At 40.0% G+C, this 24,466-nt stretch overlaps 1 pseudogene; it reads right to left on the bottom strand.

The window, feature by feature from the left end:
* Positions 1-14,153: 14,153 nt before the first annotated feature.
* On the bottom strand, positions 14,154-24,439 carry LOC148907730 (uncharacterized; annotated as a pseudogene).
* Positions 24,440-24,466: the final 27 nt, after the last annotated feature.

The raw sequence follows: 24,466 nt of genomic DNA, 5'->3' as shown, positions 1-24,466 counted from the left end.
ATTCCTTTCCCATCTATGTTTTATCATTTATCCCTTTCCCATCTATGTTTTATCATTTATTCCTTACCCATCTATGTTTTATCATTTATCCCTTTCCCATCTATGTTTTATCATTTATCCCTTTCCCATCTATGTTCTATCATTTATCCCTTTCCCATCTATGTTCTATCATTTATCCCTTTCCCATCTATGTGCTATCATTTATTCCTTACCCATCTATGTTTTATCATTTATCCCTTTCCCATCTATGTTTTATCATTTATTCCTTACCCATCTATGTTCTATCATTTATCCCTTTCCCATAACGATGAAAATAAAAATTAAAAAAAACTGTTATGAATGTCGCGCTCTGATTGGTTTGGAGCGCGTGCTTTATGAGAGCAGATTGCACCTTCGCGCACTTTCCGTTGCTTTATTCCTATCTATTATTGTAATTTGTATTTTATAAAAGAAATAAAAAACTTGCTTGCTGTGCTGTGTGCCGTTATAAAGCACTTGGGGATTGGCAGAACACTCGAGAAGTGTCCAGAAGCAATTCACTGCGCGTTGTGCTTCTCCCAACACTCTCGTGTTCTGCCAACCCCCATGTGCTTTAAGACAGCACACAGCACGCGCTTGCGTTTTCTATTTCTTCATCCCTTTCCCATCTATGTGTAGGACTCAAGAATAATTGGAAAATTGTACTCCCTTTTTCATTTTTGGCAAATGGCGTATTTCATCGGATAAAATCAACGAAACATACCCCAATCGTAAACTTCCTGTTATCATATTCCTATATGGTCTATTGGCAGGATCTAGATCCCATTCTAATGAGTGACGAAGAGGATGGAACTAGAGAAAATTCAGGCGCTTGTCGTGTTCGAAAGCCAATGTGGCGGATCCCGGAACTGGAAAATCTTATAACAACACTCCATAAAAAAGTAAACGAAAGGGATGCAAAAACTACTTTCAGACATCCCAAAAATAGGCGGTACTTGGGCGACCTTGTCAGAGGCTGGTGCCATCTTCTTGTCCATCCTGGGCCATCCGTGAAATCCTTCAAGTCATTCGTCGTCGTCCTCCTCCTCCTCCTCTCAACACTCAACTTCAACTCCACGAGCACGAGCAAGTACAAATAGACGGCGACAAGAACTAGCAGACGTAGTACTCGCAGTTCAAGCTTCAAGCCAAGAAAATCTAAGCACTAGCGTTTGTTCATCAAACTCCTCTAGCTCCGAAAAGCGATATCGCAGGATAATGAGTGATGATGAAGACCAATTTGAACTTTAACGTCAGTGTGTTTTGCATATTTTCATTTAATTGCAATTTGGCTTTAGCATTACTTATTCCATATACACTACTTCCTTGTTATAACTTTATTTTAAACTCTTTTTCATTGCCATGAATTGTGTCACTTCCATATTAAGAAGTAGATTATCTCATCACATGACATGTAGATTTGATATTGATTGATGTAAAATAAAATGATTTGCTAATGAAAGAAAACATTGCACATACTTTTTATGGTAACGGGGGTGTTTTCATTAGATTTGAAACTATAAATTTAAAGCCTAAAGAATCCTCAAAAAATTTAAATTTCCGATATTCATTGAGTATTCACCGAATAATACTAAGTGTCAGATCACGTATTTTTAGTAACATATCAAGTATCAGGGCAACTTTGACATCTTATATCCTACCACACTTCGAGAAACACGAAATGTCAAATACAGTAAATAGCCGATAGCATTTATATAAGACAAAAATACTATTTTGAATTGGCTAGCAATCAGCTTTGATAAGAAAAATCAGATTTCGTAATTGCAAAGTATACGTATAAAGTATAAAATAAGTATGACGGTAAGTAGGTAGGTAGGTAGGTAGGTAGGTAGGTAGGTAGGTAAGGAAGAAAGGAAGGAAGGAAGGAAGGAAGGAAGGAAAAAAAAGCATAAGCATAAGCTGACATTCCCTGCTAGCAGAGCCTATTTTCCTTTTGTTTTGGTTGAGAGAGAAAAATACTCTGCCGATGTAGGACGTTATTTCTGTCGCGCATGCGTGGCGTAACTTAGCAACGCTGTCATGATTTTGACAGCCGCCCTCATCGTCAAATAATGTTTGGCGCCAAAACTACACTTGTCAGTAGTATTGCTGCGAATACAGAGTAACGAGTCTATAAGCTATAAAGAAGAAAATGAGTAATAAACCAAAATGTTCTCCAAACCCGAAAAAAATTAATTCTCCACAGACTGCCAATTAAGTACGCAAGGAGTCAGAAAGATAGCAGTTGCCTCTTCTGTGTACAGAACTTTAGTTTGAACAGCCAAAAGAGTTTTTACTACGTTCAAAAATATCAGGGTCTTAACGAAAGAATTGATCGGATCCTTGGTAAATCTCTATCATATACAAATGAGTCCGTAAGAGTATGCAAGAAATGCTTTCGAAGGGTAGAGTCCCTGGATAAAAGAGCCCAGATTATTCAAAAGGACAAAGAAGATTTCCTTACAACTTACGAGAGGAATAAGAAGGGGAACACATGTGAAGCCACTCGCTTTAAGCGTCAAACAAAGGGAAGTCCAGATTACCTTCGAGTAGCAAATAGTCAATCCAGATTACGTGTAAAGCAGGCGAAAAAGTTATGTATTTCTCTGGACAAATTAAACTATATTTCAAACGAAGAGTCCAGGGATGTCGAAGGGATTTGGCAGCTGAATGTACATACCGTTGTGTATTAATAAATGATTGAAAGAACTTATGAATAAATGAATGAGTGAATGAATGACCCTGTTACGGTTACAAAAGGGAACGATGTTCCCTAATGTAACTTCGTGATCCCTAATGTAACCTTGCCATGGGTGCAAAAGGGAACATTGTTCCCTAATGTAACTTTTTGGTTCCCTTTTGTAACCCCCAAAGGTTACAAAAGAGATCAAGCGTACTCTTCTGTAATCTTAGTTGTTCACATTGATGAGGTTCCTATAATAAACTCTAAAAAGCTATTTTTACCTGAAGTCTCGCAAAAATAGCATGAATATACTTTTTTATATGCAAAATAAGGAGAGATTTGACTTTGCGCATGCACTTTGCTAACCAAGTCAAACATATAGCGAAATATAAAAGTATCAGTTCTCAAATTTTGAAACAATTGCCATTTTTGAAGCTATTATCATTAGCTACCATTCTTAAAGCTATCAATGTGCATTATAAATAGCTAAAGAAATATTCAATATGGTCCCACATTAAATAAAGATGGTCTTAACTATAGGCGATGCAAATTCGTATCTAAAACGTCGTACGTATGAGAGTGTTTTTCCTACGCGAGGTAAGTTAATATTTCCAGACATCATGCGGATGAAATGCTCCAGACATTTGTAAGGGAGCCCCCCATAGCTCCCCAGAATATCTGGTAACACATGTGAGGGAAGGTTAGAGAGAAGTAAGCAAAACTGCTGCTTCATTTCGATTTTTAAATCATTAATTTATAGTAACTGTTGGTCTGCAGAAGATGGAAAGTAAGAGCACATCAAGAAAATCTCACCCTTGTCCGGTTTGTTCTAAATCTATTGTCCATCTACCAAGACATCTACGAAATGTACACAAATGGGACGTTGAAAAGTCGAGAACTGTTCTTTCTATGTTTGATCTTCGCGCTAAGTCAGCAAAAAAAGAAAAATCGCGTATCCATAGACGAAGAGTGTGTCCGTACCCTGGATGTAGTGCCGTTGTGAGAAAACTCCATAATCATCTTCAAGGAAAGCACAAGATGCAATGATGACAGTTATAAGCACTATCTGCAAACGGCCACTCTTGAGGAACTTGAGGTGAACACGAAGGAGATGGAGGAGAACATTGTTGCTACAGCTGGTTCAACTAGTTCCGAAAGCTCTGTCGTTGTGCTCACACCACAAGAAAGATCAGATATAGCGAAACGAATCATGAAAGGTCCTAATGTGGCCGATGAGTCGTCTGGGGAAAGTGAGAACTCAAGTCTTTGTATTAACAACGCATGTCGGGCTGGGCCATTGTCTGGTATGACCATGGGAGAGCTGAGTAAGGCCAAGAAAGAAAAGGGATCATATGTGGTGACAGTCTTCAATCACAAGACCTTAAAAGCGCATGGTCCAGCCACAGTGGTACTAAGTGAAACACTAAACAAATGGGTTCTTGTCTTTGTGGTGCACATGCGCAACCATATTCCTGGAGCTTCAAGTTGAAAGAATGAGCACGTTTTCCTAAGTTGGTCTGGAAAAGCGATGTCTTCATCTATGGTCTCAGCACAAATTAACTCTTTGTGGCAGAAGTGTACAGGTAATCGTAAAGAAAGGGTAAATGCCGCTTCCTTCAGGAAAGCAGCTGTTTCTGTCGTTCATGAAAACCATTCTCATCTTAAAGACAAACTTGCTGATCTAATGAGTCACAACCAGAAGACAGCCGAGAAGTTTTACCTCATCAGACAAAAGCAGAAAAATGCCGCCAAAACATCAGAGAGCTTACAAGATATCTGGAAAGGGAAATCAGCTAGAGATACGCGTAATGGCAAGAGCTGCCAATCCATTACTGGTGAAGCGAACGAACCAGAAAGTGATTGTAAGAAGAAGGGGGAAGAAATGGCACAAGAAAACGTAAGCGCATATGAACGCCCTTTTTAAGTACAACTTCATGTTTTTTTCTATTTACAGCTATAGTCTCATGAATGACCCCAAAGTCCTGCCATGTGGGCATACTTTCTGTGCTCCTAGTGTTAAGAAAATTACTGAAGGATCCTTTAATTCAAGAAAATATCCATCATGCAGAATGATAATAGAAAGAAGTGATGTGCTAAGTAACATCATGCTCAAAAAACTGCTTTTGAGCCTTCAATCACGGTGCAAAATCCAGGAATGTCCGTGGAAGGGTAAAGTTGAGGAGCACGAGGCGCACTCTGGCATCTGTCAATACCGCGATATTAAATGCGCCTTTCATGCTGAAGGATGTAGCTTTTCTTGCAAAAGAGAAGTGATGGACGACCATCAAAACACATGCCTCTTTAGGCTAGAGAAGTGTGGGGAATGCCAAAGCCAAATCCCCCACAATGTAATGCAGGAGCACAAAAAAGATAAACGCCAACACCGCCAAGTCTTCTGCCCTTATTACTGGTCCATCAACGACAGACACACCACAAAAATGTATGTATTGACAACCCATGAGCGTACTATACGGAATATATTAATAGATTGAAGGATCAAGGAAGTGATAAAAATTCATTCATCCATCTATCATACTTTATCGTAAACCATCATACATCATACTTAAAAATTAAGTTTGGAGCAAACTATATCAATTTTAGGTGTTATTATTTATTTATTTGCGTTTCGAATGTTTTTTTCACTGGGTGCGTTTCTTGCAGGAAATTTTAAACCAGCTTAAAGAAAAAATCCGGAAATGCCAATGGAAACACTACAGAAGCAATTTAAAGCTAGTTTAATTTGATTAATAGTCGAGCGTTTACACGGTAAAAAGAACGATAAAAGTCGCAAACTTCAGGAAATGACAACTAAGTTAAGCAACCATAACTTGGCCTACCGAAAGCAATTACCAGTCAAATCACGCTAGTTAACAGCTACTCACTATCAAAATGTTTATTATGCTACACTTGCCTCTAGTTGGCTGTGCTGAAGTAGTGTGTTGTTTTAAAGTTTACATAAATAATTCTTAAACCACTTATGCTCTATTCAGGTGTGAGAGTGTCTTGCATATGCGGAACTGCATATGAAAGATTAAACTAAAAATTTCCAGTATGCGATTTTATTTTGCTGAACTAAGAAAAAAGTCGGTAATGACAATGGCATGTTTTTTTTTTAAATTTCAGCCCAACAAAATCCGTAATCATTTAAAAGAAAATATCATAGAAGCATGGGCCCCCCACTTTTTGTGAAATTTTAATACATTTTCACTAAATTTAGACCCCCACCCCCCCATCTTGTCATACAATGTCACTATTGAGCCCCCCAATCAAAAAACTGCTCCGCCGTCCCTGTAATATGATTCGCCATACTGGAAGCGCCTCAAAGCAAGGGTGGGTTCCAGCCCGCACGAAATAGTTCTTTTTTTACCCTTTGCTGTATTGTTTTATACTTTTTCATTCCTTTTCTGAATAAATTCTAATTTTTAGAATTCCAATTCTATTTTGAAGGCCTAAAGGAGGCTTATTCGTGAGACGACAGTTTCCGGTTTAACCTGATTTTGAAACTGAATTTTTGAAACTTGTCAATGAATAGAATAAATAATCCAGATGGCATTGGCAGCTACTGTATTTTGATGTGAAGCCGATTCTTCATTACATATCAGTACATTATATATAATAATCTTATGATAATATTATTATATCTTGCCATCATGAAATGCATTCTTGCTTTTTGTTGAGACTGATGAATTGTTTTACGGTAGTCATCATGTCTGGATAGCATTTGTGCAGTGTAATATGAGATGCCTTATATGCCAGGAAACGCAGGTATACGCCTTTACTAGGGCGGCGTTTGAAACGCTTTGTCATTGTCGTAGAACAGTCTTTCGAAACTTCGCTTCATCTAGAAAACATCGACTCTACTCTGAACTCTACTGCTAATACCATGAACCCAGCAACGTCTTCGAGCTCTTCCAGCTCCGGTAGCTCTAGTGAGAGCGAAAGAGAACCAAGTCCCCTGAGAACCAGGACTGTGAAGAGAGAATTTTGGCTTTTAAAGCATCGGGTAAAGTGTATACCCAGAGGTGTAATAGAGAAAGGATTGAAGAATTCCGGCAGGGCAAAGTGGATTTCATTTTCCCCAAAGTTATCAAAAGATCAATTGGGGGATCTCCTGAAATCTTCCATGCCCCGCCTGGCTAATGTGTCATTAGACCGGTAAGTGACCTTGCGAACGAACATTATAAGACGAATAGAACTCCGATCTTGTAACTTAATATTTAAGCTAAACAATAAACAAAGAATCATTATCAAAACCATTTTTTTAACTAACATGCATTAAATTGTTTCTTGTTTGTGCACTTGAAATATTCGTATTTGTCCGAATTATATTCACCAGATTGCAAGTGTTAGATCCACTTCAAGAGGGTCGAAAATGGAAAGGGTAGCAGCCTCTCTCCCTAGTGCGAATGAGCTGCTTTCGCTAATGAAAGGAACCAAATCCAAGAAGATTTTCTTGTATCACAAAAAAGGTAATTGATGCATGGGGAAATAATAAACCATGTGGGCCGGTTACTGTTTAGATGATCCTTTACGAGCAATTGTTGTTTTTTATTACAGATTCCAATGAAAGGTTATCCAGAGGCAAAGGTATGGGTATTTTGCATCGTGTTACAGTTCGCAGTGACGTCAGACTAATTACCACAGGAAGCCCAAGCAAAGAGATTTTGTAGAAACAACAAAGAATCAGGGAAATATCAAAACACTCCAAATCTTAAGAAGTTTTTAATCAAAATTGCTCTGCTTTTTCTCATGTATTCATGTTCTTTTTGGGTTCTGTACGTGATTGCAAGCCATTTGAAGATTTTTTCCCCTAACAATAAAAAATGCCTCAATTGGTCTTGAATTTGAGTGCATAACCAAAAGAGAACCCAATGAGGACAAAATAAAAAAGTAAAGCAGAGCAATTTTGATCAAAAACGTCATAAGATTTTGAGTGATTTAATATTTTCCTGACATTCTTTATTGTTTGTACAAGATTTCTTTGCTTGGGCTTCCTGTGTCACAGCTCAATGAGTCAGTAAATATAGGTTGCCTTTTGTAAACAAGGACTGAACCTGTTATCAACACGGTCTTCTGGATACTATGCTATGAATGGACTGCAGTATAAAATCAGTAATTCTTTCGATCAACCGAAGTCTGAAAGCAATCACATATATACAGTTGTTGCAGGAACTCTTTGAAGAATAATTCATAAAGTTCTAAGTTTAAGTATTTATAATACATTAACTTGATAAGAATATATGCATTAGCTTAGGTTCAGATGTCACACGTTTGCATCCAGCAGCTAAGAAAACAGCAAGGATTACAATATAAGAATTAAATCAGCTCTTTTGCTTTGCACCAGGAGATGTCATGTCATGTGTTAGGCTTACGTACTTCTAGCAGTTACAGGGCAAACAAACGCAAAGGACATTAGATTCGGAGCGGAAAGTTCGACGTCTGATCTGGCTGGCCTATAAGCTGGCATATTAATTAGTCTAATGGGGGAGTATAGGAATGAATAATTATTGTTCTTAAATCAGGTTGAATTTGGTTATGGACTTTTTTCTTTATTTTTCAGATGAGCAGCAAAAACAGGATCAGTCTGGAGATGACTTAGGAATTAGTGAGTATATTACTTTGATTGTCAAAATATTGAGACTTCTTAACCATTTTTAGTTTTTGATTTGTAATCCAGTTGGTCATTAAATTGCTTGAGAATTTAAAGGCTCACACTCTTGCTTCACTTTTGAGGAGACAATATTAGTGCAAAGTGCAGTCCCCTCCAAAAAAAACCCTTGAAGGAATAATGTGCTCTATCTATTAGGGGAGGCTTCATGAAATTTTTCATTACCATGCAGCGACATATTGTATATCATCCAGCAGCACATTTATATTATTGTAAATTATTGTAATATCATGAATGTAAATTGCACTCTATACTATGTGTAACTTAATCATTTATATCTGGAACAAATTTGGCTTCAGAGAGGGTTTCAGGACTTCTGACCATATCCTAGTTCTTAAAAGATTAATTAATCATCAATATTATTAATTATCTAAGGGTAAACCACTGTTTGCATGCTTTATTATTGGTTTCAAAAAAGCTTACATGCAATAGTGTATGGCGAGAAGGTATGTTTTATAAATCGATTAGTTAGATCTGGCTGCAGTAACTTTTGCATGCATGCAGTTATGATATATACAATTACTGTTGTTGTTTTTTTCCCTCAGCAGCAGCAGCATCATCACCATGGCCATCTTTCAAACCAAAAACCGACAAGAACCACACACCATGTAAGTTTATAGATGCAAAAAAGGAATGTATTTAACTTTCAGTGTATGAATGCAGTTATGATTTATATATACAATTACTGTTGTTGTTTTTTAGCAGCAGAAGCATTGCCATCCATCAAACAGAAAACCAAAAAGCACACACCATGTAAGTTTATGGATGCAAAAAAAGAAATGTATTTAACTATTAGTGTTAATAACTATTAGTGTATGAACGCAGTTATGATTTTTGTATATATATATATATATATACATATATTTGCCATTTGCAAAAATTATGGCCGTTTCAAATATAAATACAAGTATATCGAAAGTATATCAGACAGGGCGGGATATCTTTCTTGATATTTTTTTCAGAAAGCCCTAATGATAAACAACTCGAAAAAATATAATGGAGGATATATACATCCCATAACATTTGTGATTATATTCGGGTGGTATACCACCTTCCGGGTGGTAGGCATGGAATTATCATGGCTATTTCCCCTCACAGATGCGTAACTATCCTAAGCACCTTCCGAGAAAGCATGAGAGCTCCTAGCATGCTTTTCCCTCGCAGATGCTATAACTAATCAAAGCACCTTCCGGGTGGTAGGCATGGAATTACCATGGCTATTTCCCCTCACAGATGCGTAACTATCCTAAGCACCTTCCGGGCAAAGCATGAGAGCTCCTAGCAGGAGCAATCAGGATTCTTGCGTACACGGACGGACGGACGGACGGAAGTGACGTCAGCCAAGCCATGAAAAATCAACTTGATGGTTTACCATTTTTTCTTAAGTATGGGGCTCCGCTCGAAATTATGACTTTAAAAAAACTAATTCATGAAAAAGGCTGTGAACAAGGTAATTCCAGTAAGTGCAATAAAATATTAGCCTCGAGTGTTATGAGGTGAATTAACTATATTGCCCCCTCCCAACCTACACAATGATAAGGAAATGATTTTTAAAAAGTTGCAAATTGTTATTTTCACAGGACCATCAGTCACTGGCTGAGGCCATCAAGGGTTTGCGGCAGCCAGTCATTATAGTTGCTAATCACCTCTACAATCCTGATTTAATGTATGTGGCTGCAGGTGGCATGTTGTTCTCAACAATCTCTGCCAAGGAAATGCCTAGTAAAATTGCAATATTTGAAACTAAATTATCTTGTGATAGTATTTATATTTCTATTCCTAGGTATCAATGTATCAGTAAGTATTCAGAAACAAACGCCGGAGGTGTTGGACTGCATATAAAAGTTAAAATCAAATCCATTAGAAGAGCAATCTTAGACTTAATTTCCGAAGGTCTTGAATCGTGTTTTGTAGAGATTCCCAGAGCTAAACAAAAACCAACCAATATGTTACTCAACAGTGGTATTACAACATGTCTTTTTTCTAATTAACAAATTGATTCAGCATTTATTTATGCAAGTTTCTTTTGACACTTACTAACATATTCACAAGCATTCATTGGGTAATCTCCGCATTTCGAAAAAAGAACGTTTATCATGTGGTTTTGGCAAATCCAAGCTGACCCAAGTTGCCCAGATGGAAGATATAAAGAAAGTAGAAACCTTCATCAAAAGCTTGGGAAAGAAAAAGGAACCCCGGAGACGGACACTGCATCCTACGTGCCTTTTTGGATGGATTGGTGGACGCCAATGCGAATGCACCAAACAATGTCCATTCACTGTTTCCCTTTATCCAAATTGAAATCTAGGAAAATCTTAGTTTCTACGCCCCCTTCGTTGGAGACATTGACTTGTTGGAAGAGCTTGATGACTACTTCTACTCGAGACGCTTTAACGCTAGTATTATTGATTTAATGCTGCACGTGTTAGCAAATATAACCAAAACTTCGGTTATAGTGTACTACGTGCATGGTGGAGTTGTAAGAACCCTTCTCCTCCCCAATACTAATGCAGTGTCCGAACACACAATCTACCTCTCCAAGGTTGGACCACACTTTGATGGAGTAGTTAAAGGTAAAGCTGCACAACCATATACGATGGCCGAGAAGGGCCTTCCGATTTCGGATTTCCGACTTCTGATTTCCGATTTCTGATTTCCGATTAGACACGTGACCACTCGTATCCTTTCACGTGGATCTGCACATGGACTAGTTCTAGGTTTTCACGAGCTAGTACAGCTGTAAGATAGTCTTCTAGCTTGGTTCCTTTCACGTTCTTGGTTTCTTTCAGTAGTCGTCAGTTTTCACTGCCACTCTTGGTTTTGAAAGTTGTTCTGTTGGCATGCAATATGGATGATGAAGTAAGTATCATGTAAAGCTAGGTTTACAGTTGAAATTTACTGACGGTCAATTTCTATTGTTAATGGGTAATATAAGCCAAAGTCTACCAAAACCTAGATAAACACTAAAATCACTTCAAAACTTTACTTCGATCTACAGATAGTTCGCTTCTTGGAAAAAAACTATTATAGAACTGAGGGAAATCTTTGAAAAGCATAAGGTAAGCGTTTTATGAATCAATTGCCAACCATTCCTAAGCACAATTCCTTGTGAAGCAACAATCGCTGGATCCCCTATTTGGACCCCTTATCTAGACAAGAGACAGTTAACTTTGACGTAGACAGTATGAGTCAAGTGGGAAAATCGAAGGTGCGTCACGTGGGCGGGTGGGCAATCAGAAAAGTGCTGCACCAATCGCGAAGGTACAAAAAACAAAACGTGCACACAAAGAGTAACTCCACACTTGTGACAGTGAAAGAAAAAGAGTAAATGTGTCACCTCATAGAAGAGAACGATATGCTGTTATGCACAACATATCAAGCGAAGAATACCAATTCTTCATGGCACAAACTAGTTGAGTACTGGCGTCAGTAGGAACAATGTATGGACATCATCCAGTACCCTTGCATAGAATAAAAACAACAATGAAACATAACATATAATTTATATTTTTTATTGAGCAAAATCATCTATTTGTTACGAATTATTATATACAACATTGGTTGAGATTAATTTTATGACCTTTATTGGGAAATGTGATTTGCTATAGAAAAATAAATAAATGTGACGATAAATTGAACTCGGTATACAATAATTTGAATGAACATTTAAGCATTGTTTGACAAACCGCTGTTACACCTATATTGTCTTAATTTTTGATAGGATTGGAATTTGTCAATGAAATAACAAGTTTCTAGATCTATGTATAGTTTCCAAATAGAGCTTACAAGTATTTTAGCGAGCATTATAGTACGATGGCTTTTGTAATGATACAAATCACAGAAAATCCGTTACCCAAAATCTGCATCTGTATACAGTTGTTAACAGACCAGGGAATTAAGTCCCCAAAAAAAGACACCTTCTGGTAACAAAGGCCTCTCACAAAAAAAGGGAAAAAGTCAAGTCATTTTATTGTCTTACACTGCATGAAATAATGAAAATCCTGGAATTTCCGACAATGGAAATCTTTTTGAAATCTCACGTGTCATGAGTAATGAATGCAACGTATCATGATACGTAGAGTATAAGAGAATTTCTTGGTCTTGATACGTTGGTACATGGAGTGTCATGGGGTATCAGAATCATGATACTCTGTGTCACCGCGTGTCATTTAGTACCTGGATACGTATACCAGTACCACTGCGTGTCATACGTATCACGGTACAGTATATTTCGAGTGTCGTAATGTATTATTCTAATTTATTATATAATTACCAATGGAAAAAAAAAAAAAAAAAAAAAAATCAAAAATATATACATATTCACACGTGAAAATAACATTAAATTATTTTCAAGTGTGAAGATAACACCATTGCGATTGCTATTCAAAAATACACGGAAAGAATTGCCTGAAAAAACCAAACATACTTCATTGATAATTATATGATAAACATAATATTATATGGCCACTTGGAGATACGAATTTTATGAAAAGATCTCTCACGAGGGAGCATAGCGAAACGAGTGAGAGATTTTCAACACGAGAAGATAAAATCCTCTATTTATACTGCTGTCACTACGTGTTTCAAATTCGTATTGTTCTACGGAATTGAATTAGTCAATATATCGTCAATTTTCTCTTTTCTCATGCCCTTGTAGCTTAGAATAAACTATACAGAGTAACGCAAAATATATGATATGGAGAAATTTATGACCTTGCTTATTTCTTTTGGACCTTGCATTGAATGATACCGAGTCTTATCATGGCCGTGTTCTTCCAAGTACTATTTTTGAATTATTTGTGGAGATCCCCTAGACCACAGCACAAAAGAACAAGTCTCTGCCTACAGGTGAAGTTGCGACTCTTCTCTGCAAAGCGAGTGCTTGAACCTTCGGCCTTCCTCGAATGTCGGGGCGCCTTAAAAGGTCTTTTGTAGTTCCGAGGAACTTGACGGTGCCTTCACTTGACTGCATGGGAGGTTACTACCGGGACCCAAGGCCACAGATAACGCCGCCGCGCATTGATAGTACCTATTCTTTCGTCATGTGCAGCTGTTCGACGAGTACATCCCACCCCCTCACTATGAGCTAAGATTTGTGTCCCATGTGGGACCGGAGAACAACTTGCGAAAATCTCCTCTTGTAGCAGCATATTCATAGCATGTACCAATTCTTTCGTCAAACGCAACTAGTGACTGTTTCTTTATCCAATATGAGTTAATAGGTATATCACATACGCAAAAATCTATTAAAATCTTTATACGCATGCGCAGTTTGGAAATTTGAAAAAGCGATTGTTCCTATGACGTAGAACCAAACAAAACAAATGAAAAAACGCGAACCGAAAAATTGCAGGCTTGAATTACACGAATTACGGCTCTAAATACCCGAGACAAGAATCAAAGAAAAAACTTATGTATACATACACGTTAACACAGTGTAAAATTAAGATGTATCAGCATTCTTCAAGAAATGTTCATTTGGGGTCAGTTTTTTTTATCTTGCATTGCATTTCAAAACAATAGTTTTTTTTAAAATAATGAAGTAATAATATACTAACAGCTAGAATAAACACCTGGTACAATACGAGACAATGTTATCATTTTTTCATCAAAAATACTATCATTGCAATTTCTGGATATACTATACTCGAATATCTAACTATAAACATCATCTTTATACAAACTACACAAGCTAGAGTGAAATCAGAAACCTTGAAATAAGGTTTACTGACAGTAAGACAAATTCAAGAAAACAATAGAATTATAATATCTATTTCCCAGGTCAGTGACTCCACTCTCTCTTTCTCTGTCTATCTATGTTTAATATATATATATAAACATCAGTTTTATGTAAATGTATTCTCATCATATGTAAATACAGATAATGGATTAGGTAAAGCAACAGTAAATTTTATGTTGGTTTTTAGTGAATATCTGTTATAATTTATAACATTGTGGATTTTGGCAAGGGAATAATGACATTGACCTTTTCTTTTTGTCTACTTGATGCCAAGATTACAGTCTTAACTGCAACACAACTTTCCTGAATTCTAGCTACTGGCATAAAGTTAGCATATGGAGGGACAGAATACTCAAAGTCAGTAGACCAGACTTGAAGTGGAGATGAGTACCTAGCTGTGCACAACGGGTGCTTAACAAACCAATCTACTTTTGCCAAAACATGAGTTATTCTTTCGGACTTGCCATTTTCTTTACCTAAAACAATGTCATGCGAAAGAAATTCCCTAATTACGGCTGGTCTTTTGCCACCATCAAACCAAACTGCAAAAACCGTAGAGGCCTGTTGGTTATCAGTTGGATGGGATTTATAATGACAACCAGAAAGAAGAAGATGTTTAAATTTCTGACAAAAACTCGACACATCACATGAAGAATTCTATGATTAGGATAAACATATTCATACATGTGCCTTAATTTTGTAACGTATAGAGCATTGACAGCAGTTTTACAAATTGGGGGCAGGGGAAATTCAGCCTCACTCTTTGAGAAGTTAATTTCTTGGGGGTTTCCATCCACTGATGCTGCAGTGGCTGTAAAAAGCTTAGGATCTACAGTTGTTTGTAAAAGTGTTCTTCTTTGCTTGACTGCATCATCAATGAGTTCTTTGATATCCTGCATCTCATCTGGAAATTCAGAGTTGATCAGCTCCTGGTCTCTGAAAAACTTGCGCATCATCTGTACACCTAAACACACAAAAAAATTTTTTTTTTCAATAACAGTGTTGTATCACTTTCCATAGGTGGGATCGGGGGGGGGGGGGGGGGGTTGAGGGGCATGGGGACATGTGAACTGTATGTTCATATCAAGATGTACTGTATAAATTAAATAGTAATATTACAAGATATCACCTACATGTAGAGACCTTACTTTCGATGTCCTTTACATCGTTTGAAATAATAATGGTTTGGAGACTGGCTAATCACCCTTCCATGCAGAATAGGTGAATTGCAGAGGACACATCTCATGGAGGCCAACTCATGACTGACCATGAAACACAGCTCAGATCAAGTAAGGGTTGATTTTTGTTAAGGAAGGAAAACCAGAGAACCCAGACAACGTTCCCCCCTATGGCCAGGTGAGAACTAACAAACTCAATTCACTCATGGTGTTGAGTCCAGTTGTATGTGTTATGGTTATTACATTAGATAATATAATTTACCAATGTTGACATTATTGGTGTGATACTCCCCCAAGATTCCATTGTACCGTTCGAATGAAAAACACCAGAAAGAATATACTGGACCATAATCTACGACACACTCACATAAGTGTCCATGAAGATGCATGTTTGGAGTGCATCTTTCCTTTCCACACAGCTCTTCAAATTGTTTACAAAAAGACATCAATTCTTCATCCGCCTTCTTGCAACCAATTGTAGTTATTACTTTGGAGCATAAGATTTGGCATGCATGGACAAAGTGTGTCCACATACAGTACTGTTCATTGGGAATTAAACCCTTTAATGCATACAAAGAGTACACACAAACCCAGTTCTTCCACTGATCTGCTGTGAATCCAGTAAAGCCATTCAATATTTTTCCAGGTATTCTACCAATTTCTGTTGGAACCTTGACACTGTTAACACGAGTTTGAATTCTCTGAAAAGATGCATTACTGAGAAAACCCATATCTAACCAAGTGTTAAGCACATGCTTAGCAGTTCCAAGTAAAAGATTGTGCATGGGGTCAATAATAACAAATCGCACGGCATCATAATATGGCAGTTGGAATAAGGCAGAATATCTTGCTCCAGTACCTGATGAGATACTTTTTGCATCAGTTGGTGTTTTAGCATGCAACTCTCTTTCTGCATCTGCCTTGTGTTGATCACTTGTGTGAGGTATCCAGTTGTCTCTGTCAAAGCCTGAATAATCTGTTTTATCTCCAAACCTTTGTCTTGTAAATTCTTTGAAGCATTTATTGCATCCTGCAAATGAAATAATTTAACACCATAATATTATAGCAAAATCATACACATAAGAACCTGATTGTTTCAAGTTAGCCTAAAGAGGTTTTTTACATAAACATTGGCAATTCCTGGGAAATCAGGCTAAATAGGTTCTTTATTTTTAAGGGGAAAAAAGCACTTGTTGTTGAGAGAATATTGGTGCAGTATATTGGTCTATAAAATGTGTGCATATAGTTTTGTGTAAATTCTTGAAAATAAAATACAATAAATTGTGAATTCTTAAGACTCATACTAATTTAAGACTTATACTAATTTCCTATTATATAGATGGAATCCCAAAGCAATTTCGAAACGGTGTCAATACCCGGTAACGGTGAGATTGATGTTAGACAGTTTTGTCGTCAGTCAGAAAGGAAGGTCAAGAGAACGCTTCGAAAAGGTATAGAAGAATTAGGAGCCCTGAAAGCGAGTATAATGGTAGAAGTAAGTTTGTCAAAAGATGAGGTAACGACGACAGCAATGCTGCGATCAAAGTCACTGGTTATATTAGAGTCCACGAATCTGGATAGGTCACTCAGCGAAGCCTTAGAAGCAATAATGGAGTCGCTGTCTAACTACACGAAAGAAGGATCAGGTTGGACAGTGGAGGAGGTAGAAGGTATGGAGGTTAGCATGGCAAGGTACGTGCCAATACGAGGAGGAAGTTACGTGCCCCTGCCGGTGTGTGTAGAAAGGAAGAAAGCCATAGTCAACGTAAAAAATGATGACAACAGATGCTTTATGTGGGCAATACGATCCGCACTGTATACAGTAGATAAGGATCCATGTAGACCAAGCAAGTACCCAACAGATGATTTGGAGTGGGATGGCGTAGAGTTCCCAATGCAGTTGATAGACATACCGATATTCGAGCAGGAAAATGACCTAGCCATTAACGTTTACGGAGTCAGAGACCAAACGATAGTGCCACTAGTGCTGTCAAAGAGTAAAGGAGAACGAATACACCTCTTCTACCACGGCGGACATTATTCGTGGGTCAAACATGTTAGCAGACTATTTTACAGACACACCAAACACAAAGGCAAGAAATACTTTTGCGACTGTTGTTTGTTATCCTTTACCAGCGTTAAAGCTCTAAAGGATCACGACGAAATATGTCGCGGAGTCAAAGAAGTGGCGCAACAGATCCAGATGCCCACAGATAAGAACCTATCCTACTCAGACCATCAAAAGCAGATGCAGGTGCCTTACGTGATATATGCAGACTTTGAAGCGTTGATAACTAAGGAAGAGCAGAAAAGTGGTGCCACGAATAAGGTGGGATTACACGAGATCTGCTCCTTTGGTTACATAGTAGTCAGATCAGATGGTAAGGCCGACCCTCCTGTAATTTACCGAGGTAAGAACGCAGCTAATGAGTTTCTAGAAGCATTGCGAGAAGAGGAGGAAGAGATAAGAGAACAATTAAGACGCCCAAAGAAGATGGTATTTACCAAAGAGAACCAGGAGGCTTTTACCAAGGCAAAGAAATGCCACATTTGCGAACATACGCTTCTCCAGTTTGGAAGACGGGCCAAGAAAGCGTGGGACGAAGATGGAAAGTATCTAGGAGAAGCTCATTTCAAATGTGGCAGGTATGCAAGGAAGTGGGGAAAGCCCAACAAGCCTTCCACCCACTGCATTCATTGTCATAAAGCATTCGTTGAGGATTTCTATGTGGATAAGGTTAGAGATCACTGCCACATCACGGGTAAATACAGAGGTGCGGCTCATTGGAAATGCAATATAAACTTCAAAGTAGATCCAGAAATGGAAATACCCGTATTCTTTCACAATTTAAGGGGTTACGACAGTCACTTACTCTTACAAGGAACAGACGGCTCCGAAGTACAGTGCATACCCAACAACAAAGAAAGGTACATGTCCGTAACTGTGGGCAAGCTGAAGTTCTTAGACTCGCAGCAGTTCATGGCGGACTCCTTAGCAAACTTGGTTAAATACAACACGGAGTTCCCCATTTCCAGTCAATACGGCGCGGAAAGGAAAGGAGTCTACCCATACGAATACATGGATTCCTGGGATCGATTCGAAGAACCCCTACCGCCCAAAGAGAGATTCTACAGCACCCTAAACGAGTCTGGTATAAAAGACGAAGAGTACCAGCATGCGTTAGATGTGTGGGAAAAGTACTCCTGTGAGAATATGGGGGACTACCACGACATCTACCTAAGATCGGACGTAGTGCTGCTCGCAGATGTTTTCCAAAGCTTTCGAAAGATGGCAATGGAATACTACGGGTTGGATCCAGCGAACTTCTACACGGCTCCTGGGCTTAGTTGGAGTGCGCTGCTAAAGAAGACAAACGCGCAACTGGATCTCCTAACGGAATACGACATGTACCGCTTTATGGAAGACGGTATCCGCGGCGGTGTTTGCGGACCCAGCAGACGATACGCAAAAGCGAACAATCCCACGGTGGAGTACGACCTGGAGAAGCCAACCACATACATCTTCTACTTAGACGCAAACAACCTCTACGGTTGGGCAATGTCGCAGTACTTACCTGTACGCGACTTCGAATGGGACGACATAAAGCCCATAGAGTTTTACCTAAACGTAGGTAAAGAAGACGACAAAGTTTATGTGCTGGAGGTGGACCTGGAGTACCCAGAGCATTTGCACGACGCACACGATGAGTTCCCGTTAGCACCAGAAGCAATAGAAATACCATTTAAGCAGCTGAGTCCACTGCAGAGGGAAATGTGCCCTGGCTACAAACCGTACAGGAAGCTAACGATGAACCTAATGGACAAGAAGAAGTACGTGGTGCATTACCACAACCTGCAGTTCTATGTGCGCCACGGCTTACGCGTGAAGAAGATCCACCGCGTTTTGAAGTTCACGCAGGAACCATGGATGCGCTCCTACATTGACTTTAACACACAAAAGCGTACGCTGGCAAAGAATGACTTCGAAAAGAACCTGTTTAAACTAATGAACAATAGCGTATTTGGTAAGACCATGGAGAACATCCGCAAGCGCGTAAGCATAAAGATAGCCAGCACCAGAGAGGAAGCAGAAGCATACGTGTCACAGCCTGGATTCGTTAAATACGTAGAAATGTTAAACTTCTACGTGATTCACATGAAGAAAGCGAACCTATTCCTGAATAAACCCGTATACACGGGGTTTACAGTGTTAGACCTATCAAAGCTGCTCATGTATGAGTTTTACTACGACAAGCTAAAACCGAAATACAGTGATAAGTGCCGCCTCTTATACACCGACACCGATTCCTTGATACTAGAGGTGCAGACGGAAGACATTTACGAAGACTGTGCTCACAACATCGATGAATACGACACCAGCGATTACCCACGCGACCACTTTCTTTACTCCCCTAAAAACAAGAAAGTAATCGGGAAAATGAAGGATGAGATGAAAGGAAAACCCATCGTGGAATACGTGGTCCTGAAACCCAAGATGTACAGCGTGCTAAAGCTGGACGGTGTAGAAAAGAAAGCTAAAGGCGTAAAAAAATACGTGGTTAAGAAGGCCATAACCCACGATTCCTACTTAAAGGTCCTGCGTACGCGTAAGGAACAGCAGCATAAGATGAACAGCCTGCGCAGCTATGGACATCAAATACACAACGTTACGCAGGAGAAGGTGTCACTGTCTGCATTTGACGGTAAGAGGTGGATGTGTGATGATGGCATCCATACGATAGCATTCGGACATCACACGATAAGCAGTTCTTCTTTGACGAACCCACGAGTGGGACCATCATGAAGATAATACAAGATGGGCTGACCCTTCTTAGCTAGCGCACTTCGGATCTGGTAAGTTTCCAAAGACCAATTAGGATCCGTAGCTCTTTTGGATCCTCCTTCTAATTCACCCGGCTCATAGAGATATCGAACCGTGACATCACCTAATCTCTTTTCCTGGGGGAAGACCGCCCTCGAACTTCTGACGTAGGACTTGTGTTCCACGTGTTTCTTTTTTATGGCATCCTTGGGTTTCATTCCCGTAGCCCTGGCCGCCTCGTTGTTCAAAGCCGCGACGACCTGGGGGAGCCTCTGGGTCCATTCACTGTTGCGTTTGGAGGGATCTTCCAGCTCTTTCCAATACTGGTACCCAAAGAGGCGCTCGGCTAGGGTCTTATCGAATCTTTCAACAATGCTCTGACCCCTGTGGTACTCAGCTTCAGCTCTCCTAATTTTAGTGCTGTGGTCTTTCAGGGTCTTAGTAACCACGCCCATGAACTCTGTCCCCGCATCCACTTGCAGCAGCTTAGGCCATTTCAAAACGCGCTTATAAATCCTACCTAGGGCTTCTGCGACTTCCCCAGAATCCTTGCTGGTTATGGGTTCGGCGTCTTTGTATCTGCTTGTGATATCAACTACGGTCAAAGCGTACTTATAGGTCTTTCTTCTCACCTTGTCGTGCGGTAAGAAAAGCAAATCTGCCTGATGAACCTCGTTGGGGGCATTTATGGTGAAGCTGGGCCTGGGAATGTACTTGGGCACGGGAAGATAAACCTGCCAGAGGGTTTGCTTTTTTAACCAATTCTTAGCCGTTTCTTCTGATACCCTGGCCGCGGTCGCAAGTTTCTTGATCGCCGATGCTCCTCTCCAATAGCCTTCAGGTCCATAGTAAATCCTCTTAAGTTTGTGCTCTACGCGGCCCATTATATGAATTCCAAAACCAGATTGATCTTGCGTCCGTTAAAATCCACCGTCTTTTCGTCCACCTTAATGGTGATGTTTATGCTTTCTACCAAATTAGACAAGTCATAGCTTAAAGAAATGGGAGTGTATTCTACTGGGTCAAATGGATTACCTTTAGGCAGAAACTTGGACATAAGAGAAGACTTTTCTCCATTGTTGTAACTATGGACCAAGTCGCAATAGACTTCGTAAGAGGATGCGACTTTCCATTTCACAGGTATGGCCGTGTCGGTAATTGTTTTGCCCGAGTCACATAATAAAGATCCCAATGGGTCAAACTTTCCAAAAGTTACTGAATAGTTTGGCATATTATGCTTGAGGGTCATTTCGTGCGGCAATCCCGTGGTGAGAGCATAACCGCGCTTGGCGAGCTCCTTAGCAAGGGTGATTGGCGTGTAATGTCCATCAGGCAGCACTACGCCTTGATATTTGCCGGGTGCCTTAAGTACAGTGACCAAGGCATTGACTAAATTATACCAAGAATTGTACAAAGAGCAACTAACCAGCCGAACCTTATGGGCTTTGATGGGGGGATTCAGATAAGTGGTAAAGTTATTCTTATTGCTTTCCAAAAAGACGATCATTATATTCTAGGCGCCAAAGGCGCCACTAGAGGCTAAGCACAGCTTAGACTAAATACGCCAAAGCTACGCCTCCTGCCAGCCCAGCGACTCCTACAAAGACCAGCTCACTATCTTTTTGTTTCTTAGAAGGCTGATAGTAATTCTTAAACTGAGGCCTTTTTAACCCCGTCGATGCCGCGGGGTGTGCTTGCACATAGAGCTTAAAGGCGTAGTCTGTATTTTCGAAGTTCTTGTCTGCCTGCATTTTGTCTTGGTAGTTTTTATCCAACCAATCCCTGTAAGCTTGTCTTTTTTCATTCCAAGCTGCCACGTCTCGCTGATATTTCTCCAGCTGCTAAGTCATGTCTCTTCCTTTCAACGGCTAATTCTCCGCTGCGATCGCCTCTAACTAATCTATCCAAATACTGACCGCCATAATTAGCTCCAGTGAATGCTAAAGCTGCAATAACTCCGCCTGCGACCAAGGTAGCCATTTATATGTTAGGCAGGTACTTTTCCTTTCGTAGGTAATCCTTTACCATGATAGCCCCGCCCACGGCAGCGGTCATCTTAGCAAAATTAGCGAAGCTCTTGCTTGGGTCTTCAGTAAAGTCTTCTTTGAGCACTTTCTTACCTACCCAACCAATACCCGCAACGATGGAAGTAATGATAGCTGCTTCTTCAACAGTTTTCAATAACGCGGTTGACATTATATTACACAGCGAGAAGGTTATTCCGCATGGGAATGACCTTGCTATTCCATCACGGGTATTTTGCTTCTAGGCTCCTGCGTCACATGCACGGGTTCTACCTTTGGCTTTGCTGCCTTCCATTGTAAGTAAAGGCTACCTGCTGCTATGATGACTCCTAACGCTGCCGATGACGTACCCAGGATTAATAAAGGAATCCTCTTCTTTCTCTTCTACCTTTTCCTCCTTCTTTGCTTTGTTCTTTTTATTCATCTCCGCGAGCTTCTTTCCAGCGGCAACTCTGCCCAGAGATTTAGCCTTGGTAATCTTTTGCTCCTCTTGGGGCTGCTTCTCCGCTTCCATTTATATCTAAGGACTTGAAGGACTTGATAAGTAACTTAATAGGACTTGACTAAGTACTTAAGGACGACTTGACTAAGTACTTGAGGCGACCTGGGTAATTCCTGAGGACGACTTGACTAAGTACTTGAGGCGACTTGATCAGGTACCTCAGCAAGTGCCGCCTGGAAGACCTTTTCGACTTCTCTATCCTTCTCAAAGTCTTTCCAAGACGTCGTAAGTTCCTTCAAGTTGACATGCTGAGCTACGTGAAGTGCCGCAGAGGCGACTGCCATTAACTTACCACACTTCAACGACAACCACCCACAGGTTATCTTAAGTTCTTGGGCGATGACATAGTCCTCGCTAATGTCCTTCCGTAGTTGCTCCACGTCGTCTATGGGCAGCGCAAGTCCAAGCAATTTAGTCGCAAATCGGATGGCGGAATCTGCTACGGCGTCCGCGGTCTTACTTGCAAGGGCGGCCTCGTACCTCTTATGGAACTTCTTAACCTCCTCTTCTGACAACTTATTAACCTGCTCATGGGTAAGTTCCTTGCCTATCATTTCTTTACACTTCCCAGGAGACACCAGGATGTTAAGTTGTTCCTTGAGGTTACTTTCATCTAGCTGTGTGGGGACGTCATCTAAGAGCTGCTCAATCTCCATAAACATTAACGTCATAAGGAAACCTTAAGGAGAAGATCATCTTGGAATGTTGGTGCGTCTTTAGATGCCGCATGTATTCATGCAACTGTTCCTTGGATATCTCGCCGCCGTAGTCGCTTAAGATGGTTTCCAGGTCTGACTTCCTCGGAGTATAAAATACGACAAGTGAACCTATGTTTTCCCTGAAGGGCTTAGAGACGCTGGTAAGCTGCTGCGAGAGCAACCAAACGCTGATATTGTCATGTCTGCCGCTAAAGGCGAGTTTAACGAGCTCTGGCGTGCGTCTTTTTACGTCGTCCCCGCAGGCAATGTCATCCAGTATAAGGAGGGTTTGCGTACTCGCTCGTCGAGCCTCGCGAGACGAGAATTGTTTGTGCCAGAACTTAAGATGTCCAGATAACTCGTTAGGGTCTAAGATATCTACGAAGAAGTCGTCATCTTTTGCTCCTATGCCCGTCCAGGTGCGGTTATTCACGTAGGTGGGGCAGAGCAGCACTATGTAGTCGAAGCGGTATCTAAAGGGTCCTAATAGCTGCTTCACGACGAATTGGGTCTTTCCGCAGCCGGTGGGTCCTACTATCAGAGCGTTACAAGGCATGTGATCTGGGTTCATATATAATGGAGCCCGTGGAAGCAGTCAAAGCAATGGTTAACGTCGTTAAAGAAAAGTCAGACCTGGAGAGGACGGTTGAAATGCAAAGGGAGGAGATAGACCGGCTGAATGAACGCGTAAAGGAGCTTTATGAGGAAATGTGTGGTCTAAAGCGCGCAGAACGGTTTGGCGCGCTGATAACGATGGCAGGTTGGGCAAAAGAGTCCGTGAAGGACTTTATGAAATATCCTATGTAAATTGTGTGGACAAGTGTTCGAAAGTCATTTAAATGATGCCTTAGGATGTTGAGGATGAAGTTGTTATCTTGTTAAGTAGGGTACGAAACTCCTCAAAAAAACCCCATAGGATGTTGAGGATGAAGTTGTTATCTTGTTAAGTAAGGCCGGAAACTATTCTGAGATGCCCATAGAATGTTAAGGAATGTGTTGTTATCTTGTTAAAGGATGTTAAATGGAGGCTAAAATATAGTTAAGTATATATGGACTGTTTGATGTGTAAGAGGGTGTTTAGCACCAAGCAAAGACTGCAATACCATGTTCGGCATGGAGTTTGCACAAAGAAG

The sequence above is a fragment of the Actinia tenebrosa genome, unplaced genomic scaffold, assembly GCF_029948245.1.
Source record: "Actinia tenebrosa isolate PJP-AT-01 unplaced genomic scaffold, QUT_ActTen_1.0 PGA_scaffold3__52_contigs__length_22856419, whole genome shotgun sequence".
Taxonomy (NCBI): Eukaryota; Metazoa; Cnidaria; class Anthozoa; order Actiniaria; family Actiniidae; genus Actinia; species Actinia tenebrosa.
The sequence above is the reverse complement of the archived record's forward strand: the minus strand, read 5'-3'. Positions and strand labels throughout refer to the sequence as shown.